Source organism: Tursiops truncatus, chromosome 12 (genome assembly GCF_011762595.2).
Source record: "Tursiops truncatus isolate mTurTru1 chromosome 12, mTurTru1.mat.Y, whole genome shotgun sequence".
Classification (NCBI taxonomy): Eukaryota; Metazoa; Chordata; class Mammalia; order Artiodactyla; family Delphinidae; genus Tursiops; species Tursiops truncatus.
Genome location: NC_047045.1, coordinates 50,611,574 through 50,635,093, shown reverse-complemented (window position 1 = coordinate 50,635,093; position 23,520 = coordinate 50,611,574). Strand labels below are relative to the sequence as shown.

The following is a 23,520-nucleotide window of genomic DNA, read 5'->3' as shown; positions in this document are numbered from 1 at the left end:
ATAACTTTGATAATCTCCTGTACACCTGAAACTAATACAACATTGTTTGTTAATCAACTATATACTACAATATAAAACAAAAATTTTAAAGAAAACCTTTGATTTTGAAATGTTCTTTTATACAAATTCAGAAGAGTTGAGGCAGATTAAGAGAAACTACCGCATAGTTATTATTGATCATTTAGCATTATATGAATATATTTCTTCATTTGATGATGGTTGGTTTCTACAGAATACGAGAAACATTTATTTCATTGTCATTCTATTAATAATTGCATTCAAGGCTATTTTACAGATTTAAATTATTGCAATTATCATCTTGACAATGTTTAATTTCCCGTAATTTGACCAGGGTCTTCTGGTCAGGAACTTCAAAAACATTTTGAACCTGTGTGATACTCCAAAATAGTCTTCTTTAAAGCTCCTGGATTTTGAGCTTCCTGCCTAGCATGTGTCCCTGAGGCATTCAGTATTTTAGTCTAATCCCATGCCTTCCTAATGCTCATCGAACTAGGTTTCCAGAATTCTATTACCTGGAAAGATAGCAGATGCAGTGGGCCACAATGGCACTTGAAAATGACACATTAATATCAGTCAGGGCAGTAGCCACTTTGAATCCCATGAGAAGAGTGAAAGAGTAGCAACCTGGAAAATCCTCACTAGTCCATTTTCAGACAGTCCTCTTTCTTCAGAATCATTCTACAATTTCTCTGAAGTTACAAGTGTGGCAGTTCATGTATGAATTTTGCAAAATGAAGTAATAGGCTCTGGTAGCTTGTGAAATATGTTTTTTTGAATTTATAAGCCAATCTTGAATAGCAGTTGCTATTAGTATTTTAAATGTATTAGTATTTTAAATCTCAAGGTCTTTATTGAAACATGAAGCTTAGATGCTTCCATGGTTTTTCTGCTCACAGTTTAATTTTTTACTTTTATGTCCTACGTTGAATCTGAGGTACTTTGTTGAGTTTCTTGGTTTGATAAATATTCTTCTAGAAGAGCTTTTACCCTATTTTTGATTTAGAAATATCTAATATGCTTTTACTTATTTGATAGGTCTTGTCTAGTATATCTTTATATTAAAAAGTATGGCTTTATAATAAATATTACTTAATAGTACAGAACTATGTTTATACTTTCTCTTAGATATAAAGTTGAAAGGCAAAGGCAAATGGGGGCTTGTTTCATTCATATTTAAAATTTTTGTCTGATAAAGAAGAATAATAATGCATAGAACAAGATTACAGTGGACTGTTCGGACAGAACCAACATTTCAGCAAGAAGCAGTACTTCAAAATAATGACTACAAAGCTCAAAGAAGGCCCACTGAGAAAACTCAGACTTGATAATGTGACACAAACATGCCAAACCAGTGGAATAACATAGCTACACACATAAAACCTGTATGTTGGAGCAGGCATTATCGCAGTAGGTAAAATTGCCATAGCTGAAATGATTAGAAGGGATTATAGGCAGTCCAGAGAAATAAAATGAAAAGACTATAAACATTAGACTTTAATCTTGTGGTTCCAAGTTTAAGCCAAAATAGTAGTCAGGCAAAATTGTGGAACTATTGTGGGGAAAAATAATTTTTCTAAAATGCTTTTTCCTCAGTACAAGCCCCAGAATAAGAGATATTTTCCTTTCAATGGAGAATTGTTGACTTGAAAAAAAATACATACTGTACAACACATGAGCACTATAGATAGTGCATAATTATGGAGTTATATTTAACACAAGACAACATTTGAGTTGTTGTATTTCAGGTCATGGGAAAGATTTTTATAATTTGTATTTCAAAAGGAGAGAGGCATGCAAAGAAATAGAATGCTGACCTATCTAATTTTAAGTTTAGTTAACTTTGAAAAGAGTCTGTTAAATATTAAGAAACAGGATTTAAGATTCTTTAAAACATATTTTATTTAGAGTTAGAAATATCTGTGATTTTACGACTATATATTTCTTACTTGTGTTGAGTATTTTCATCCTAGCGAAATTCATAAACCAGTGCTTTAATAGCTAGGAGTTTCCACTGGAGTTGTCTTCCTCCTTATGTCTTCATGCTTTCTTGTGTGTGAAATATATTCTAAGGTTAAGAGACACTTCATTGTTCAATAGGAAGCTTGGCGAGAAAGAACAATGCTAGGATTTTAGTGACTTATGTTTGAATCAGATATCTTCCACTATGTGTGATCTTGACAAGTCTTTGGCCTTTTGCACCTCCATTTATTCATTTAAATGTGTTCAATTGGATTTCTAAGCTCTCTTTTTGTTTGAAAGTTCCATTTAAATTTCTCATGATTTAGGATTGCTGACATTTCAATATAAGTATGAAAGTCTGAGTATGGCATAAGAAAAATAATTTTTAGTTATCTGGAAGATACTAAGAGAAAGCCTTTAAATATTTCAGTGTAACTTGCAAATATGAGTGAGTTTTGAATGATGTTTCACCAATTTGCCTGCCTTTAACTCTATGATCCTTAATTGTACTTAACAGAAGCAAATAATTATTTATAAAAAGAATCATCTCTATATCTTTCTTTGAGACAGATTACAAGAACATTAAACAATCTATAATTTATGAATTAAAAAAACTAGTGACCGTTACTCTCAAAAATATCAGGACTGGGGAGAACTTCAAGATGGCAGAGGAATAAGACATGGAGATCACCCTCCTCCCAGCAAATACATCAGAAATACATCTACATGTGGAACAACTCCTACAGAACACCTACTGAACGCTGGCAGAAGACCTCACACTTCCCAAAAGGCAAGATACTCCCCACTTACCTGGGTAGGGCAAAAGAAAAAAGAAGAAACAGAGACAAAAGAATATGGATGGGACCTGCACCTCTGGGAGGGAGCTGTGAAGGAGGAAAAGTTTCCACACACTAGGAAGACCCTTCACTGGTGGAAATGGGTGGGTGGTGGGGGCGAAGCTTCAGAGCCATGGAGGAGAGTGCAGCAACAGGGGTGCAGAGGGCAAAGCGGAGAGATTCCCACACAGAAGATTGGTGCTGACCAGCACTCACCAGCCCGAGAGGCTTGTCTGCTCGTCCGCTGGGATGGGCGGGGGCTGGGAGCTGAGGCTTCGGCTTCGGTTGGATCCCAGAGAGGGGACTGGCGGTGTGAACACAGCCTGAAGGGGGCTAGTGCACCACAGCTAGCTGGGAGGGAGTCTGGGGAAAAGTCTGGACCTGCCAAAGAGACAAGAGACCATTGCTTCAGGGTGCGCGAGGAGAGGGGATTCAGAGCACCGCCTAAATGAGCTCCAGAGACGGGCACGAGCTGTTGCTATCAGCGCGGACCCCAGAGACGGGCATGAAATGCTAAGGCTGCTGGTGCAGCCACCAAGAAGCCTGTGTGAAAGCACAGGTCATTATCCACACCTCCCCTCCCGGGAGCCTGTGCAGCCCACCACTGCCAGGGTCCCATGATCAAGGGACAATTTCCCGAGAGAACACACATGCGCCTCAGGCTGTTGCAATGTCATTCTGGCCTCTGCCGCCAGGCTCACCCCGCATTCTGTACCCCTCCCTGCCCCTGGCCTGAGTGAGCCAGAGCCCCCTAATCAGCTGCTCTTTAACCCCGTCCTGTCTGGGAGGGAACAAATGTCCTCAGGCGACCTACGTGCAGAGGTGGGGCTAAATCCAAAGCTGAACCCCAGGAGCTGTGAGAACAAAGAATAGAAAGGGAAATCTCTCCCAGCATCCTCACGAGCAGCGGATTAAATCTCCACAATCAACTTGATGTACCCTGCATCTCTGGAATACCGGAATAGACAATGAATCATCCTAAAATTGAGGCGGTGGACTTTGGGAGCAACTGGAGACTTGGGGTTTGCTTTCTGCATCTAATTTGTTTCTGGCTTTATGTTTATCTTAGTTTAGTATTTAGAGTTTATTATCATTGGTACATTTGTTTAATGATTTGGTTGCTGTCTTTCTTTTTTTTATATATGTAGATATATATATATATTTCCTTTTTCTCTTTTTGTGTGTGTATGTGTATGTTTCTTTGTGTGATTTTGTCTGTACATCTTTGCTTTTACCATTTGTCCTAGGGTTCTGTCTGTCACTTTTTTTTTTTTTTTTTTTTTGCGGTACGCGGGCCTCTCACTGTTGTGGCCTCTCCCATTGCGGAGCACAGGCTCCAGACGTGCATGCTCAGCGGCCATGGCTCACGGGCTCAGCCGCTCCATGGCATGTGGGATCTTCCCAGACCGGGGCACGAACCTGTGTCCCCTGCATCAGCAGGCGGACTCTCAACCACTGCACCACCAGGGAAGCCCTTTAGTATAGTTTTTAACACTTGTTATCATTGGTGGATTTCTTTATTGGTTTGGGTGCTCTCTTCTTTCTTTTTTTACTACTTTTTATTTTTAATAATTTAAAAATTTTTATTATTTTAATAACTTTATTATATATATATTTTTTCTTTCTTTCTTTATTTTTTTTCTCCTTTTTCTTCTGAGCTGTGTGGCTGACAGGGTCTTGGTGCTCTGGCCGGGTGTCAGGCCTATGCCTCTGAGGTGGGAGAGCCAAGTTCAGGACATTGGTCCTGAAGACATTGGAGACCTCCCGGCTCCACGTAATATCAAACAGTGAAAGCTCTCCCAGAGATCACCATCTCAACGCTGAGACCCAGCTCCACTCAATGACCAGCAAGCAACAGTGCTGGACATCCTATGCCAAAAAACTAGCAAGACAGGAACACAGCTCTACCCATTAAGAGAGAGGCTGCCTAAAATCATAATAAGATCACAGACACCACAAAACACACCACCTGATGCGGTTCTGCCCACCAGAAAGACAAGATCCAGCATCATCCACCAGAACACAGGCAATAGTTCCCCCCAACTGGAAGCCTACACAACCCACTGAACGAACCTTAGCCACTGGAGGAAGACCCCAAAAACAACAGGAACTACGAACCTGCAGCCTGCGAAAAGGAGATCCCAAACACAGTAAGTTAAGTAAAATGAGAAGAGAGAGAAACACACAGTGGATGAAGGAGCAAGGAGCAAGTAAAAACCCACCAGACCAAAAAATGAAGAGGAAATAGTCAGTCTACCTGAAAAAGAATTCAGAGTAATGATAGTAAAGATGATCCAAAATCTTGGAAATAGAATGGAGAGAATAAAAGAAATATTTAACAAGGACCTAGAAGGACTAAAGAGCAAACAAACAATGATGAACAACACAATAAATGAAATTTAAAATTCTCTAGAAGGAATCAATAGCAGAAAAACTGAGTTAGAACAATGTATAAGTGACCTGAAATATAAAATAGTGGAAATAACTACCACAGAGCAGAATACAGAAAAAAGAATGAAAAAAACTGAGGACAGTCTTAGAGACTTCTGGGACAACATTAAACACACCAACATTTGAATTATAGGGGTCCCAGAAGAAGAAGAAAAAAAGAACAGGACTGAGAAAATATTTGAAGGGATTATACTTGAAAACTTTCCTAACATGGGAAAGGAAACAGTCCAGTCCAGGAAGCGCAGAGTGTCCCATACAGGATAAATCCAAGGAGAAACATGTCAAGACACATATTAATCAAACTATCAAAAATTAAATACAAAGAAAAAGTATTAAAAGCAGCAAGGGAAAAACAACAAATAACATACAAAGGTATCCCCATAAGGTTAACAGCTGATCTTTCAGCAGAAACTCTGCAAGCCAGAAGGGACTGGCAGGACATATTTAAAGTGATGATAGGAAAACCCTACAACCAAGATTACTGTACCCAGCAAGGATCTCATTCAGATTCAATGGAGAAAGTAAAACTTTTACAGACTAGCAAAAGCTAAGAGAATTCAGTAAGACCAAACCAGCTTTACAACAAATCCTAAAGGAAATTTTCTAGGCAGGAAACACAAGAGAAGGAAAAGAGCAACAAAAACAAACCCAAAACAATTAAGAAAATGGTCATAGGAACATAGATATCAATAATTACATTAAATGTAAATGGATTAAATGCTCCAACCAAAAGACATAGACTGGCTGAATGGATACAAAAACAAGACCCGTATATATGCTGTCTACAAGAAACCCACTTCAGACCTAGGGACGCATACAGACTGAAAGTGAGGGGACGGAAAAAGATATTCCATGCAAATGGAAATCAAAAGAAAGCTGGAGTAGCAATTCTCATATGAGACAAAAGAGACTTTAAAATAAAGACTATTACAAGAAACAAAGAAGTACTCTACATAATGATGAAGGGATCAATCCAAGAAGAAGATATAACAATTGTAAATATTTATGCACCCAAAATAGGTGTACCTCAATACATAAATCATATGCTAACAGACGTAAAAGGGGAAATTGACAGTAACACAATCAGAACAGGACTTTAACACCCCACTTTCACCAATGGGCTAGATAATCCAATATGAAAATAAAGAAGGAAATACAAGCTTTAAATGACACATTAGAGAAGATGGACTTAATTGATATTATAGGACAGTCCAATCAAAAACAGCAGAATACACTTTCTTCTCAAGTGCTCCTGGAACATTCTCCAGGATAGATCATATCTTTGGTCACAAATCAAGCCTTGGTAAATTTGAGAAAATTGAAATCATGTCAAGTATCTTTTCTGACTACAATGCTACGAGACTAGATATCAATTACAGGAAAAAATCTGTAAAAATTCCAAACCCATGGAGGCTAAACAATACACTATTTAATAACCAAGAGATCACTGAAGAAGTCAAAGAGGAAACAAAATAATACGTAGAAACAAATGACAATGAAAAGACGATGACCCAAAACATAATGGATGCAGCAAAAGCAGTTCCAAGAGTGAAGTTTATAGCATTACAATCCTACCTCAAAAAACAAGAAACTTCTCAAATAAACAACCTAACCTTATACCTAAAGCAATTAGAGAAAGAAGAACAAAAAAACCCTGAAGTTAGCAGAAGGAAAGAAATCATAAAGATCAGATCAGAAATAAGTGAAAAAGAAATGAAGCAAAGGATAGCAAAGATTAATAAAACTAAAAGTCAGTTCTCTGAGAAGATAAAAAAATTGATAAACCATTAGAAAGACTCATCAAAAAAATGGATAAGATTCAAATCAATAGAATTAGAAATGAAAAAGGAGAAGTAACAACTGACACTGAAGAAAAAAATGGATCATGAGAGGTTACTACAAGCAACTGTATGCCAGTAAAATGGACAACCTGGAAGAAATGGACACATTCTTAGAAAACCACAACCTTCTGGGACTGAACCAGGAAGAAGTAGAAAATAAAAACAGACCAATCACAAGCACTGAAATTGAAACTGTGATTAAAAATCTTCCAACAAACAAAAGCTCAGCACCAGATGGCTTCACAGGCAAATTCTAGCAAACATTTAGAGAAGAGCTAACACCTATGCCTCTCAAGCTCTTCCAAGATATAGCAGAGGGAGGAACACTCCCAAACTGATTCTACAAGGTCACCATCACCCTGATACCAAAACCAGACAAGGATGTCACAAAGAAAGAAAACTACAGGCCAATATCACTGATGAACATAGATGCAAATATCCTCAACAAAATACTAGCAAACAGAATCTAACAGCACGTTAAATGTATCATACACCATGATCAAGTGGGGGTTATCCCAGGGATGCAAGGATTCATCAATATATGCAAATCAATCAATGTGATAAACCGTATTAAAAAATTGAAGGAGAAAAACCATATGATCATCTCAATAGGTGCAGAAAAAGTTTCTGAGAAAATTCAACACCCATTTATGATAAAAATCCCTCCAGAAAGTAGGCATAGAGGGAAATTACCTCAACATAATAAAGGCCATATATGACAAACCCACAGCCAACATCATTCTCAATGGTGAAAAACTGAAACCATTTCCTCTAAGATAAGAAACAAAACAAGGTTGCCTACTCTCACCACTACTATTCAACATAGTTTTGGAAGTTTTAGCCATAGCAATCAGGGGAAAAAAATAAATAAAAGGAAACCAAATTGGAAAAGAACTAGTAAAGCTGTTATTGTTTGCAGCTGACATGATACTATACATAGAGAATCCTAAGGTGCTACCAGAAAACTACTAGAGCTAATGAATGAATTTGGTAAAGTAGCAGGATACAAAATTAATGCACAGAAATCTCTTATATTCCTTTACAGTAATGATGAAAAATCTGAAAGAGAAATTAAGGAAACACTCCCATTTACCATTGCAACAAAAAGAATAAAATACTTAGAAATAAACGTAGCTAAGGAGACAAAAGACCTGCATGCAGAAAACTATAAGCACTGAAGAAATTAAAGATGATACAAACAGATGGAGAGACATACCATGTACTTGGATTGGAAGAATCAACATTGTGAAAATCACTATACTACCCAATGCAATCTACAGATTCAGTGCAATCCCTCTCAAACTACCAATGGCATTTTTCACAGAAGTAGAAGAAAAAATTTCACAATTTGTATGGAAACAGAAAAGACCCCGAACCACCAAAGCAATCTTGAGAAAGAAAAACAGAGCTGGAGGAATCAGGTGTCTGGTCTTCAGACTATACGACAAAGCTAAACTAATCAAGACACTATGGTACTGGCACAGAAACAGAAATATAGGTCAATGGAAGAGGATAGAAAGCCCAGAGATAAACCCACACACATATGGTCTCCTTATTTTTGATGAAGGAGGCAAGAATATACAATGGAGAAAAGACTGCCTCTTCAATAAGTGGTGCTGGGAAAACTGGATAGCTACATATAAAAGAATGAAATTAGAACACTCCCTAACGCCATACACAAAAACAAATTCAAAATGGATTAAAGACCTAAATGTTAGGCCAGACACTATAAAACTCTTAGAGGAAATCAGGCAGAGCACTCTGTGACATAAACCACAGCAACATCCTGTTTGACCCACCTCCTAGAGAAAAAAAAACAACAAAAATAAACAAATGGGACCTAATGAAATTTAAAAGCTTTTGCACAGCAAAGGAGACCATAAACAAGATGAAAAGACAACCCTCAGAATGGGAGAAAATATTTGCAAATGTAGCAACTGACAAAGGATTAATCTCCAAAATATACAGGCAGCTCATGCAGCTCAACATCAAAACAAACCAACCCAATCCAAAAATGGGCAGAAGACCTAAATAGACATTTCTCCAAAGAAGATATACAGATTGCCAATAAAGACATGAAAGGATGTTCAACATCACTAATTATTAGAGAAAGGCAAATCAAAATTACAATGAGGTATCACCTCATGCCAGTCAGAATGGCCATCATCAAAAAATCTACAAACCATAAATGCTGGAGAGGGTGTGGAGAAAGGGGAACCCTCTTGCACTGTTGGTGGGAATGTAAATTGATACAGCCACTATGGAGAACAGTATGGAGTTTCCTTAAAAAACTAAAAATGGGCTTCCCTGGTGGCTCAGTGGTTGAGAGTCTGCCTGCTGATGCAGGGGACACGGGTTCAAGCCCCCGTCTGGGAGGATCCCACGTGCCACGGAGCGACTGGGCCCGTGAGCCATGGCCGCTGAACCTGCACGTCCGAAGCTTGTGCTCCACAGTGGGAGAGGCCACAATGGTGAGAGGCCCGCGTACCACAAAAAAAATAAAACTACCATACGACCCAGCAATCCCACTACTGGGCATATACGGTGAGAAAACCATAATTCATAGAGAGTCATGTACCACAGTGTTCACTGCAGGTCTATTTACAATATCCAGGACATGGAAGCAACCTAAGTGTCCATCGACAGATGAATGTGTAAAGAAGATGTGGCACATATATCCAATGGAATATTACTCAGCCATAAAAAGAAACGAAACTGGGTTATTTGTAGTGAGGTGGATGAACCTAGAGTCTGTCATACAGAGTGAAGTAAGTCAGAAAGAGAAAAACAAATACCGTATTCTAACACATATATATGAAATCTAAAAAAAAAAAAAAAAAAGAAGGTGCTGAAGAACATAGGGGCAGGACAGGAATAACGACGCACTTGTAGAGAATGGACTTAAGGACACGGGGAGGGGGAAGTGTAAGCTGGGACGAAGTGAGAGAGTGGCATGGACTTATATATACTACCAAATATAAAATAGATAGCTAGTGGGAAGCAGCCACATAACACAGGGAGATCAGCTCGGTGCTTTGTGACCACGTAGAGCGGTGGGATAGGGAAGGTGGGAGGGAGACACAAGAGGGAGGAGCTATGGGGATACGTGTATATGTATAGCTGATTCCCTTTTTTATAAAGCAGAAACTAACACACCATTGTAAAGCAATTATACTCCAATAAAGATGTTAAAACAATATCAGAATTTTTTGGCTTTCTACCATTTTTAATCTACAGCTATATATTGTAAGGAAGTCTAGGTAAACACTGTGAAAGTCTTTGGGGCTAGACATAAGAATTGAAGAATGTATAAAGTTCTAATGAACCAGAAACAAATTCCATGGCAAGATATGGGTCCTATGTCTTCTTTTGCTTAAGAAATAAAACTTTATATTTTCTGCAGGTCAATAATTAGGTATAATAAGTTTGTAGGACTTAAACGACTACAGTATTGTTTTCAATTGGGTCACAGAATGAGGTAAAGGAAATTAAAAGTTTGAGTTTGTCTTCTATGGGAAAGAGTCCTGGTTCTGGGAGCCAAATTGGACTCAGTGAGAGAAATGAAAGTATACATTTTCCTCCTGATATATAGATTACTAAAACCCAAGAGAATAGCCAGTTGCTAGAAAGAAAAGACTAAGCAAGAAAAAGTTCCAAGTTTCATAAATTTTGAAACTGATATTATTCTAATTGATCAAATTCCTTGGTATACAAAAGAGGTTATTTAGACTGAATGAAAACCAAGTGAATTCTTACAGGATAATAGGTAAATCATGGCCAAAAAAGTGTTATTGAGAATTAAAGAGAAAGACAAAGCCCACTAAAAATGTGAAACCTCAAAAGAAGTTAAGCACATTAGAAAAGAAAAATGTTTCCAAGACATAAGTGGGATATTCAAGAGGAAAGTCTCAGAAATCCAGTGGGAACGATGAATAAAAAAATGTCTGGTAGATTTTTCTGCACACTTTTCAGTTAAATATAAAGACAGTGACCTATGTGGCCATTAGAATATTCTTCTAAGTAATTCTCCTAGTGTTTTAAACTGCCACCATAACTTGCAGATAATAACACTGTCGTTTAGAGGAGGACCCAGTTTTCAGTAGTAAGAGTAAAAAAATACTTGTAAATGAAGCAGTCTTGGCAACTTCAATTTTGATTACTTTTAGGATACCTTATCAGTGTCTTTCCAGATATTGTGAAAAACAATTGGACATTTTGAAAGCCATCTTTTTCTGAGACTATGAATACAAATCCTTCTTGGAACAAGTCACATGTTTTATTCTCAACATACTATACTATATCCCCAAGGGGTACGAGCCAGGACAAAAAGCAGTAAATTTGAGGGATTCATGAGAAAATTATATACATAAAATAATAAGAGATCTATCTTAAAACTCCAAAATGGAATGAAAGATTAAAAAAAAAATTTTTTTTGGCTGACTCTGGAAGTGGAGATATTTGTCAAAAATTTCCCCCTATCTTCTTCTCCCTATTTAGGAGACAGTAGCAGTATGAACTATAAGACTGTAGGAATGTGTAGGAATATTCCATGTGAATGAGATGTTAATCTGGAGAACTGAATACTGACCATTTTAAATCTGCATATTTCTTGAGTGACAATATTAGACTTATTGAGTGACAAGATCGATGCCAGTTTAAACACAGACCCCCTTGAATTTTTATTACCTGACAACTACCTCCTGAAAAGAACCCCAGTTTATACCTCATAAGAACAGTTCTACAACATACAAAAACTTATGGGATGCAGCTAAAACAGTCCTTACAGGGAAATATATATCTATAATTACCTATAGCAAGGAAAAAGGATGATCTTAAATCAATAACCTAATCTTTCTTCTTAAGAAACTAAAGCAGAGCAAGCTAAACCAAATAAAGCAGAAGGGGGGGGGAATAATAAAGATTAGAACAGAAACAAATGAAACAGAGAATTGAAAAACTGAAGAGAAAATCAACAAAACCAAAAGTTGATTCTTTGAAAAGATCAATGAATTTGACAAACATTTAGCTCGTCTGAGCAAGAAATAGAGAGATGACTCAAATTACTAAAGTCAAGAATTAAAAACAAAGGCTATTCACCTTACAGAAATAGAATTATAAATGAATACTATGAATACTTGTATGTCAACAAATGAGATAATCTAGATGAAATGAACACATTCTTAGAACGACATAAACTACTGAAATGAATGCAAGAAGAAATAGAAAATCTGAATAGGCTGATAACACAAAAAAATTTAATTAGTCAACAAACAATTCTCACAAGAAAAGTACAGGCCCAAGTGGCTTCACTGGTGAATTTTACCAAATATTTAAATAGAAATTAATACCAATACTCACAGACATATCCAAAAAATAGCAGAGGAGGTAATACTTCTTAACTCATTCCTTGAGGCCTGTATTAACTCTCATACCAAAACCAGACAAAGACATCACAAGAAAGACAAACTACAGACAAATATCCCTTATGAATATAGATGCAAAATTCCTCAGGAAAATACTAGAAAACTGAATCCAGTAACACAAAGGAGGATTATACACAATGACCAAGTGAGATTTAGTCCAGGAATGCAAGGTTGTTTTAATACACAAAAGTCAATCAATGTAATATATTATGTGAATATAATACAGAACAAAAATCACATGATTATCTAAGTATACTTCCTATCAAAATCCTAGTTGTCTTTTTTGCAGTAATTGACAAGTTGATCCTAAAACTCATATGGAAATTCAAGAGAACTGGAATATCCAAAACAATACTGAAAAAGAAAAATAAAGTTGGAGGACTCACACTTCCAATTTCAAAACCTACTATAAAGCTACAGTAATTAAAACAGTGTGGTACTGGCATAAGTATATTCATATTGCTTAATGGAATAGAATCAACAGTTTAGAAATAAACCCTTAAGTTTATAGTCAATTGCTTTTGACAAAGGTGCTAAGATAACTCAATGAGGAAAGAACAGTCTTTTCCACAAATTGTGCAAGGATATCCAGTTGCAAAAGAATGAATTTGGACTCTTATGATACACCATATACAAAAATTAACTCAATGTGCTTCATAGACCTAAATGTAAGAGCTAAAATGATGAAACTCTTAGAAGAAAACAGAGGCAAAAATATTTGTGACCTTGGATTAGGCAACAGTTTTTTAGATATAATATCAAAAGCACAAGCAACGACAAAAAAATAGATAAATTGAGCTTTATCATTTGGAACTAGTATTCATGATATAGAAAGAATTCTTACAACTCAATGAAACAAAGAAATGTAATTTATTTTAAAAATGTGAGAAATATTTTTCTCCAAAAGAGATACAAAACTGTCCATAAGTACATAAAAATGTTCAAAATCATTAGTCATTAGTTAAATGCATATCAAAACCACAACAAGATACCACTCTGCATTTGTTCAGATGGTTATAATAGAAAATGGAAAATAACAGGTGTTGATACAGATGTGGAAAAATCGGAAGCCTCATGCACTGTTGGTAGGAATGTTAAATGGTGAAGTCCTTTGGTAACAGTATGGTAGTTTTTCAATAAATCAATATATCTATTTTTATGCCAGTACCCCCTACCCTTCCTTCCTGCATTCCTTGGTCCCTCCCACTCTCTCTTCCTTTTTCACTTCTTCTCTCCTTTCCTTTTGGATTATCTTTTATTGGATTTTAGAATCAAGGTTTGCTACCTAGTAAAATAGACTAGAGGAATTTTCTTTTTCTATAATTCAGAGTAGTTTAATAAATATGAAATATTTGTTCTTTAAGGTGATATACAATACAGCCATGAAAACTATTTGAATTGGTAAAAAGATTTTATATTTCTAAAATCCTCTGTGATTATTAGTTTGGCCAGATTTTCTCATTTTTCTTAAGTCAGTTTCTTATGTTCATCCTTCTACTTCTGTCTTTTGTTTTTCAATAATTTCAGCTTTCTTTTTATTGATGCCATTATTTTTCTTGTTTTGGTTTACTATAATTTTTTTAACTGTTTGTCAAAGTGAATATTTATTTCACATTAAGTTGTTTTTATTTGATAATAAAGGCTTTTCAACTATCATCTGAGTCTTATTTTAGTTGTGCCATATGAACTAGTGTAATGTTTCTAAGTACTTCTGAAATAATTTATAATTTGTTTTTCTCTTGGATTATTGAAAATTTTTAATTTTTAAAATTAAAAAAATTTTTAACATCTTTATTGGAGGATAATTGCTTTACAATGGTGTGTTAGTTTCTGTTTTATAACAAAGTGAATCAGCTATACATGTACATATATCCCCATATCTCCTCCCTATTGAGTCTCCCTCCCACCCTCCCTATCCCACCCCTCTAGGTGGTCACAAAGCACTGAGCTGATCTCCCTGTGCTATGTGGCTCCTTCCCACTAGCTATCTATTTTACATTTGGTCACTACCAAATATATGCCCATGCCACTCTCTCACTTCGTCCCAGCTTACCCTTCCCCCTCCCCGTGTCCTCAAGTCCATCTCTACATCTGCATCTTTATTCCTGTCCTGCCCCTAGGTTCTTCAGAACCATTTTTAAAAAAAATTTTTAATTTATAAAATTTTTATCCTTTAATATAAGCTTTTATTGGATTATATTTAAAGAATGAGACCTATGAAATATATCCTTTTTAAAACTTCTAGAATTTTTAAAATGTTATGTAAAATTGATGTATATTTTCTATGAACATAAGAATAAATGCTCTCTGTTTTTAATGTACTATTTTATATAAACATATATCTTCAAGCAGTTAATTGAATTAATTAAATAATTAATATTCTTGATATTTTAACTGCTCACTCTGTAAAATTCTGGAAAAGATATAATATTTTCCTATAATTATATTTTAATCAAGTTAATCTTTTTATCCCAGTTCTTAATTTTTTTTAATTTTCATGCTTCTTGTTGCTTAAAAAGTATTACCATTTTATCTTTTTGATGAATTATATCCTTTGCCAATATGTAACAATGTCCCCTTTTTCTATTTCAATGTCATTAGCTTTAAATTTTACTTTATCCAATATTAATTAATTATGAATATCAAATATTAAATATCTAATCTTTTAAATCTGTTTGCATTTACCCCTTTTTTAGTTTTGATAGTCCATTGTCACTGATTTGGATGTATTTTTCAAAAAAAACAAAGAGCTGCTTTAAAAATAAAACAGTTTGATTATCTGCCTTTTGGTAGGAGAAAGCAACCTTTTACTATTTATTGAAATGGTTGAAAGGCTTGCTTATATTTCTTCTATCTCATTTTATTTTTGCTGTTATTTTATTTTTGTTTACTTAAAAATTTTCTGGTTTGATCAAGTTTTAGTTAATTCTTTTTTCCTTCTTACATATTTGAAGTTTCATGGCTGTCAAATTTGTTGGTATAAGGCATTCATTCATTGCCAAATTAAAGGTCAATTATATTCTCACCATTGAGGGTACATGGTGAACAAGAGAGTTAAGGTGTTTGCTGTCATGAACTTTATATTCTGGTGGAGGCTGACAGATTATCAACCAACCAACAATAAGTAATCACTTAATATACAAGAAAATATAAGATAAATACAGTGTAGAGAAATCAAATAGCAAAATATAATAGGAAGTGACTGGGAGGCTTCTTAGAAGTATCATTTCAGTTTTGCCATCTTCCATGCTCTGGCAGGTGCCTCTTAAAAAGGCACAGTCACCATCTTCTCAGAATTCCCAATGCTTTTCCCTTTGCCTTTCTAGATAAGTTTACACAGACACATGTACAGATTTTTATTTTTTTTCTCATTTTAACATAATGTACATATGGAACTTGCATTGGGGAAAAGAGAACATATGTGTTTCAGTAAGATTAATTTTTTTCCTTCAGCAGAACTGAATGTTCTTCCACTCTGACATTTCATTAATTTTGCTTCAAGGAAAAGAAATGAGTCGACTGAAAGTGGAAAAAATGATAGTAGTAGCATATTGTGGTAATATATTTATTTCATGTCAAATTAAATCAATAAAAGATGTTAAGATTATCTTGTAATACTTCCATAATTTTGTGGATATTTTGAAGATTTTTTTCAAGAAAGTTGGCCAACAGCTGATTTACACCATAGTTGCAGAATGCTGATTGATATCACAGCTTCTGATTGTGACAAAATATTATAATTTTGAGAGAATAAAATGCATTAAGATCAAAGCAGTACTATTAATTTACTTCAGGTTCAAAATTTCTCTACCTAGCCCTACAAGACATAAGAATTTTGGACAATTGAGACTTTCATTTCATCATTAGTAAACCTTAATTTATTTTTATATTGTTTGCAATAGAGTGTTAAACAATACTTTCAAAGTCTTAACTATTCATTTTCCAGATAGTTATCATTAAAAATTCAGTTTTTATGGAAAGCTGGTTTTCTTAACCCTTTAAAAAATCACTGGGATGTTTTCAAGAGTACAATAATATAAGAGTAATTAAAATTATCTTAAACTCTTACTTGACTAGAGCTACTTCAGACACATTTTTGTGTGTCTGTGCAGCTCTAAGAGAAAATCCATATTTGGCTTTATTTGTTATATTACATGATAGTTGGTTTGATGTTATTTAAAACTGAGATACTAAGCACTTACTGGGTTTTTGATTAGTAACTGGCAAACTTCAAAAGGCCTGGATATTTGGTTTGGATAAAACTTGATTAGTTTGGATGGCTATTCAGATTTCCCCCCAAATCTCTAGGGCCTCTTTCCAGGTCTTCCCTGTCTGAATATTTCATTCTTCACCCATCTCCCAAGAGACTGAATTTCATGTTTTTAGGACTGCAGTTCCTAGTTAAATATTCTTGAAGCCTGTCTTTATAAAGATTGACAGGTCATATGACCAACTATTTTTTAGAACCTTTATATTCATCATCTTTATACATAGATAATTTTCTTTTCCTATTATCAGAATCATGGACTTTTAGAACTATATGGGAAGATTTGAGATCATCTAATCAATTCTAGTTATACATGTTAGGAAAATGAGTTTTCTAAGGTCCTTTAAATATGTAAGCTCAGTTGTTAAATGGAGTACAAGTAGTTCAAATAAGACTGTTGTAAGTGATAAATCAGATAATATACTAAAGATATCTGGCCATATTAGGCTACACTCACGTACACAAACACACGCCTTTTACTTTTCTTCCTTCTTTTCACATAGAGTGAGTTAGTGGATAAACATAGACTGGACTCTACCTCATGGATCCTCTTTTGACCACAATTCCTAAAATCCTCTTCCTTATTTCTCTCCTGATCTAGAACCATTTCCTCTTTTTTTCCTTTTCCTTTCCATGATATTTATTTTTCTCTTTGCCTCTTCAATCTTTGCCTTTCTAGTCATATGGGTTTTTTTACCCCTATATTGTTTTCTGGGATTAATAGCCAGAATTTCAAGAATGCCATCAATATTATATATTGTTCAGCTCTTAATAATCCATCTCAAAGAGATGAGCAGAAGGATGTAAATTATATACTATGTGATTTTTATGTTCAAAGATATTCCATATAGAAATTATATGTGTTATAGAGATCATTGATAAGCAAATATTTTCCTTTTGATTAGAGTTACTGATTGTAGAATATTTTCTATGTATCAGCTACTATGTTAAGCCCTTTGTACAATCATTTTTATAATCCTCATAGGTTTCTAATGAAATGCATATTTCCTCAGTTTGGAACATTCTGCCTCCTGATTGTCACACAGGAGGATTTTCCTCTGGTTTCGCCTCAAAAATCTCCTCCTCAGAGATGCTTCCACAATATCTCATCTGAAGAGTGTCCCAGGCTCTCCTTAACACATCATTTACTTTTATTTCTTACTACCTATCATATAAATATATAAAATTATCTTAGTTGCTTTCTTGTTATTGTTTTCCCTGCCCTGACAACTGTAATTTAAGCCCCATGATATCATAGATCTTGTCTGTCTTGTTCATTGCTGAATTTCTAGCACCTAGAATGGTGCCGAGTACAAATGGATGTTCAATAATTATCAAATGATTTCATGTTACTTCAACTGAACCATATCTAGTAAGGCTGATTAACTTACGCAAATTACAGAGCTAGTGAGGGGCAGAATCGGCTGTCATACCCATGTTTCCACCATTTCAACATCCATGTTCCTCACCACAACCTTTGATTGCTCTCAGACTATCTTTGGATTCTACCTGAAAAAGAAAATGAAAACAAAAGCCATTACATTCTTGTGTGTGCCAAGTCAGGGTCACACACTTTCAAATATTCTAGACAAAATTATTGCTAAACAGCCATGCATGTTTTCCAGATTCTCATATTTATTACAGATATATTGTAATGATTTAGTCATTAATGGGACATTCATTTCTTCCTTTACTTATTAGGAAATTTCAAGGAGATCCTTTCGATCCTTTTTTCATATTGTGATCTAAGACTGTGACCAGCTTTTGAACTTCTCTTATGTTTATTCATTCAGTACTCTGTAGCCTACAAAATAAATTATAGTAGTTCATTGGTCCAAGAATTTTTGCACTTAATCTTTATGACATACATTATCAGATCTGACCATGGCATTTGAATAATTTGTGAGGTACCCAAGCTTCCAGTACCCTTAAAATAGTTTCTGATTTATTGTTATGACAATCTGGGAGCTGGAATTTATTGGTATTATGTTTTCAACATCACTGGTACCACCATGTTATTACCCAAAGAATTAAGATTTCAGTCCTTGAAGGAGAAAAATGTTGGCATTTCCTTCTCTATAATTTATCCATGAATGAGCATCAACTATTTATGAGGAGAAGGAAGAAATTAGAAGTGTTATCTTTTATCGTTAACTGAAAACAGAAAGATACATTATTTGTTGTTTAAAGGGATTTTCAGTAAATACATTTGTTTTATATTTTGCTAAGTTGTTTTTTAAAATGGAAATTATGTCATAGAAGCAATTTTATTTTGAGAGCCTTTTAATAGGTAAAATAGAGAAGTTTATTAATGATTAGATATAGATATATAAGAAAGTTAAGTATACCAAATAAAGCAGTTTAAATCTATCTTATTCAAAATATTGGGGTGAAAGAAACTCAGAAGACATGTAATTCCAGCTACTCAATTATATAAATGTTTTCAATTGGATTGCTAGAAAAAGATTTTAAATGTCATCTAAAAATAAAGGTTGTAAACAAATTACCTTTTAATCTCCTTTTCTGAACACTGATTGATTTTATATAAAAGCTTCATGAAGAAAATATTTTGGTATATGCTATTACGTCATTGTTTTCACATAATTTGTGGTTACTATAGGTAGACTCTGTTAAGGAAGACACAGGCTAAAGGCTACCTACAGGAAATAAAAATACAAGAAGTTGAAAGAGGCTTCTACTTTATCAAGATAGTCATAATCCTGGAAATACAGAACATTCAGAAAGATTTAAAGTTTACATTTTACTCTAATTGATATTGAGATTTTTCCTCAAAATATTTTTAAATTTTAAAAATCTGTATATATTTTAACTGTTTTAAATGAAACTAATGATATATTGTTGAAAACATACATGGAAAACATTTGAAGTATAGCTTTATGATGTAGCATATTAGAGTATTCTGGGCTTACGTGGCTTTCTAAAATAATTTACAATTCATTAAACTGATTTTACTATGGAAATTTTTTTTACTTGAACCCCTATTCTTTGATTTTTCTAAAACATATTTGAGAGGTCAATGTTACTACTTAGTGCCTATAATTATATTTCAACATTGTGAGGTCTGCCTCTTTGTAAGGTCAGCCGTAGTATTTTATGATTATTCCTGATGAAAATGTTATTTGATATATTTCATTTCTTTTGTAAACTAGTAGCTTTTCCTAGTAGTAATATGACTTTAATTTATTTAAGTACAAGAAGATATATGTTTGCCAGCATAAACCTGAGAAAGCCAGCCATCCGAGACTTGTTTTAAAAGCAGAGTGCTCATAGAGGCTATAGTAGAATTAAGGCCAACCAAAGTAATTTTCATTAGTTTTCTTGGTTCATCTGTATTTAAATAGTAGCCAAACCAACTTTGTTTGTAGAAGTATTTGTAAAAACTGTTATGGCTCACTATGGGACCAGCTCTTTCAAAGTGCCTCAATGATGATGTAGGAGTTTCCAGGTTATTTGGGATAAATTTGTTTAAACTGCTTATCTTGACAAGGATACTCTCTTTAAGCTGAAGAGCCTATCTCTCTACCCATGATTGTCCGAAAATCTACTCTTTGCACTTACATCTATAATGCTCAATGTTGAATGTATGCATATTGAAATATTTCTCCATTATGTCAGTAATATTTAGATGTTAAGTGTGGGTACTGTTGGAAGTTCTCTTAAATCATAAAGGTGCTTGGAGATGACATGCAAACTAAGTTAGTTTTAATAAAAAGTTTAAACACTATAAAGATTTGGTTTATTATACTGATACGTGAGGGGAATCTGTACGCAAAGTGGATCATTTACAGCTTTCACTGAAATTAAAGTTTTTAATTTACCTGTTTAATTTACCTTAAACATTACCTGTGCATTTCATAGAATTACAAGGTGTACCTAAGGTAGAACAATATTGATATTAACTTGTGATTCTTCAATTTTTTTTTTTTTTTTTTTTGGCGGTGCGCGGGCCTCTCACTGTTGTGGCCTCTCCCGTTGCGGAGCACAGGCTCTGGACGTGCAGGTTCAGCGGCCATGGCTCACGGGCCCAGCCGCTCCGCGGCATGTGGGATCTTCCCAGACCGGGGCACGAACCCGTGTCCCCTCATCGGCAGGCGGACTCTCAACCACTGTGCCACCAGGGAAGCCCTGATTCTCCAATTTTATTTTGACTTGAGTCAAAATTTTATTCTGACACTATATGGGGAAAGTAAATAACTGAGCTAAAAATGGTTATGATAAAACTTTGGTGTTCAGGAATATGTTGCTTACGGTAGTGTTTCTTTTTTTTTTAAAGAAGATTTATATATTCATACAAATTGAATAATCTAAAATAAAAGGAAGGCTTAATGATTTTTCTTAAGAAAAATTTCTAAAGCTGAAATTCTAAAAAAGCTTTTTTCCTCTTTTTTAATTGAAGTATAGCTGATGTACAATATTTTATGTTAACAGGTGTACAATATAGTGTTTCACAATTTTTAAAGGTTATGCTCCATTTATAATTATTATAAAATATTGGCTATATTCCCCGTGTTGTACAATATTTTCTTGTATTATTTTATGCATAATAGTTTGTACCTCTTAATCACCTACCCCTATATTGTCCTTCCCTACTTCCCTCTCCTTACTGGTAACCACTAGTTTCTTCTCTGTATCTGTGCGTCTGCTTCTTTTTTGTTATATTCACTAGTGTGCTGTATTTTTTAGAGTCCACATATAAGTGATATTGTACAGTATTTGTCTTTCTCTGGCTTATTTCACTTAGCATAATACCCTCCAAATCCATCCATGTTGCTGCCAATGGCAAAATTTCATTTTCTTTTTATGGCTGAGTAGTATTCCACTGTAAATATATACCACATCTTCTACATCCATTTATCTGTTGATGGACACTTAGGTTGTTTCCATATCTTGGCTATTGTAAATAATGCTGCTATGAACATTGGGGTGCATGTATCTTTTCAAATTAGAGTTTTTGGTTTTTTTCGGATATATACCCAGGAGTGGAATTGAAGCAGGGGACAAATCAGAATCATTTATGGAAAATCTCAACGTACATCTTTATACACAAAAAAACTTAAACCAGAGCCATAAATGAGAGCAAGGCCTTCGGAGAGAAACAGACCTGGCTTTGATTTTTAACCTTGTGCCTTACTAAAAATATAAAGCCGGATAATTTTCTCAAAGCCAGATCACAAACTTAAAAGCCTACAATGACCCAGCAAAACTGAAACGAGAAATTGGCAGGATGGGGACTTGGTGATCTGGATGTCTGTGCCTCATCCAAACTGGAAGTCACTTGTTTCCATGCTCAGTGTTACTAGATCTTTTGATTTCCAAGAGAAGGTGGATATATGTATTTCTGTGTTCAATCCTCTGGTTTTTAAGTTTGGCAAGTAATTAAAATATTCTAAAAATACATCTTTGGCTGAGATTCATCCTGTGCGCACCAGATTGTGTTGTATACTTTCATATTAATCAAATAAACTTTTATTTATTTCCTCATAAGGAAGAGGATTTTTGTGAAGATTAATGAGCTGTTAAAGTTCCTGACATGTTGCAGATCTTTAATAATGGTTGGTTCCCACTGAACTTTCCTACTCAGTTTTCAACTTCTTTTCCCTTATCAGTAGAAACAGTTAATAAAAGCTGCATCTATTGTGCAGTTTTTAGCTTTTGTGTTTATTATGAGATATGGATTTAGCTTTTGTATTTAATACACTGTGTTTAACTATTCAAAACTATCAAACAGAAAGTATGTTTCCTTTATCAACTTTTGGAAAAAATATTTTCACAAGGTGTCTACATAAATGGAAAAGGCATGATTTATATAATTACTTAAGCTACTTTAAAGATCCATGAAGTATTCCTTGGCAGATTCTTCCAATCCTTATGGTTACTTAATATCCATATGACAAGAGACATATACATGACAACATTAAGCCACTATTAAAGATAAATGAAAAAAATTAAAGAAATGCATGAAGATATAGACACCATAATATTAATAAAAGTTTTCCCATTCTGGTGATTTTTACTTTCTTTATATTTGTGTGTCTCTTTTCAAAGTTTTATGTTGTGTCAATATTATTGATATAATTAGATGAAATAATAAAGCTATTTCATCTAGATAAAGAAATATGAATGAGAACTATTTTAGAAAAATAGATCATAATATATTTTCTATTTGTAATATAAAAGTATTTAATTCACTTTCACTTGAATTAAGCTATAGTTAAAGGAATTGAAGTGAAACTTAAGAAACTGTCGGAGTAGAATAAATATATTTTTGTTCAAGTGATCTTAATTACAAAAATATGTGTCTAAAAGTAACAGGATATATATTATTAAGCTATTTTTAAAAAGAAAAAAAGAGGATACACTATATTCAGAGGAACCACTGGATGATTAGGTTGTAATAGTGAATCATTATGTGTGATAAATGTAACTATGGCAACTCCTCTGGTCAAATAAATGAACTTTTTTTCAAGTAGTCCTCTCTTCTGAAATTTTTCTCATGAATACTATCCATAATATACTTTTTAGATCCAGGAATTTCCTTTGTTACTTTATTCTCTTTGGCTTCTCTCTTGCATTTATCTTTATTGATTACTCATGTCTTGGTACTCCTATCCTTTAATTTCCATCATGTAATAAATTTCTAGTACTTTTCCTTTCAATTTCAGCTGTTGTGGTCAGGCTGACTTCCTGACTGTCCTACAAAC

The 23,520-nt window shown here is 34.4% G+C and overlaps 1 long non-coding RNA gene across 5 annotated transcripts in view; it reads right to left on the bottom strand.

Annotated features, from left to right (window-relative positions):
• The window catches only part of LOC109552846 (uncharacterized), a 140,679-nt gene that overhangs the window by 64,021 nt on the left and 53,138 nt on the right, over positions 1-23,520 (bottom strand). For 2 of the 5 annotated variants that reach the window (XR_012324811.1, XR_004529245.2), the window contains exons 6-7: positions 18,190-18,307; positions 3,033-3,197 (exon numbers count right to left, since the gene is read on the bottom strand). This is a non-coding gene — a long non-coding RNA (uncharacterized lncRNA). Of the gene's footprint in view, positions 1-3,032; positions 3,198-16,082; positions 18,308-23,520 lie in introns of those variants that run through there. The other 3 variants (XR_012324812.1, XR_002179774.3, XR_002179775.3) reach the window with 2 other exon arrangements.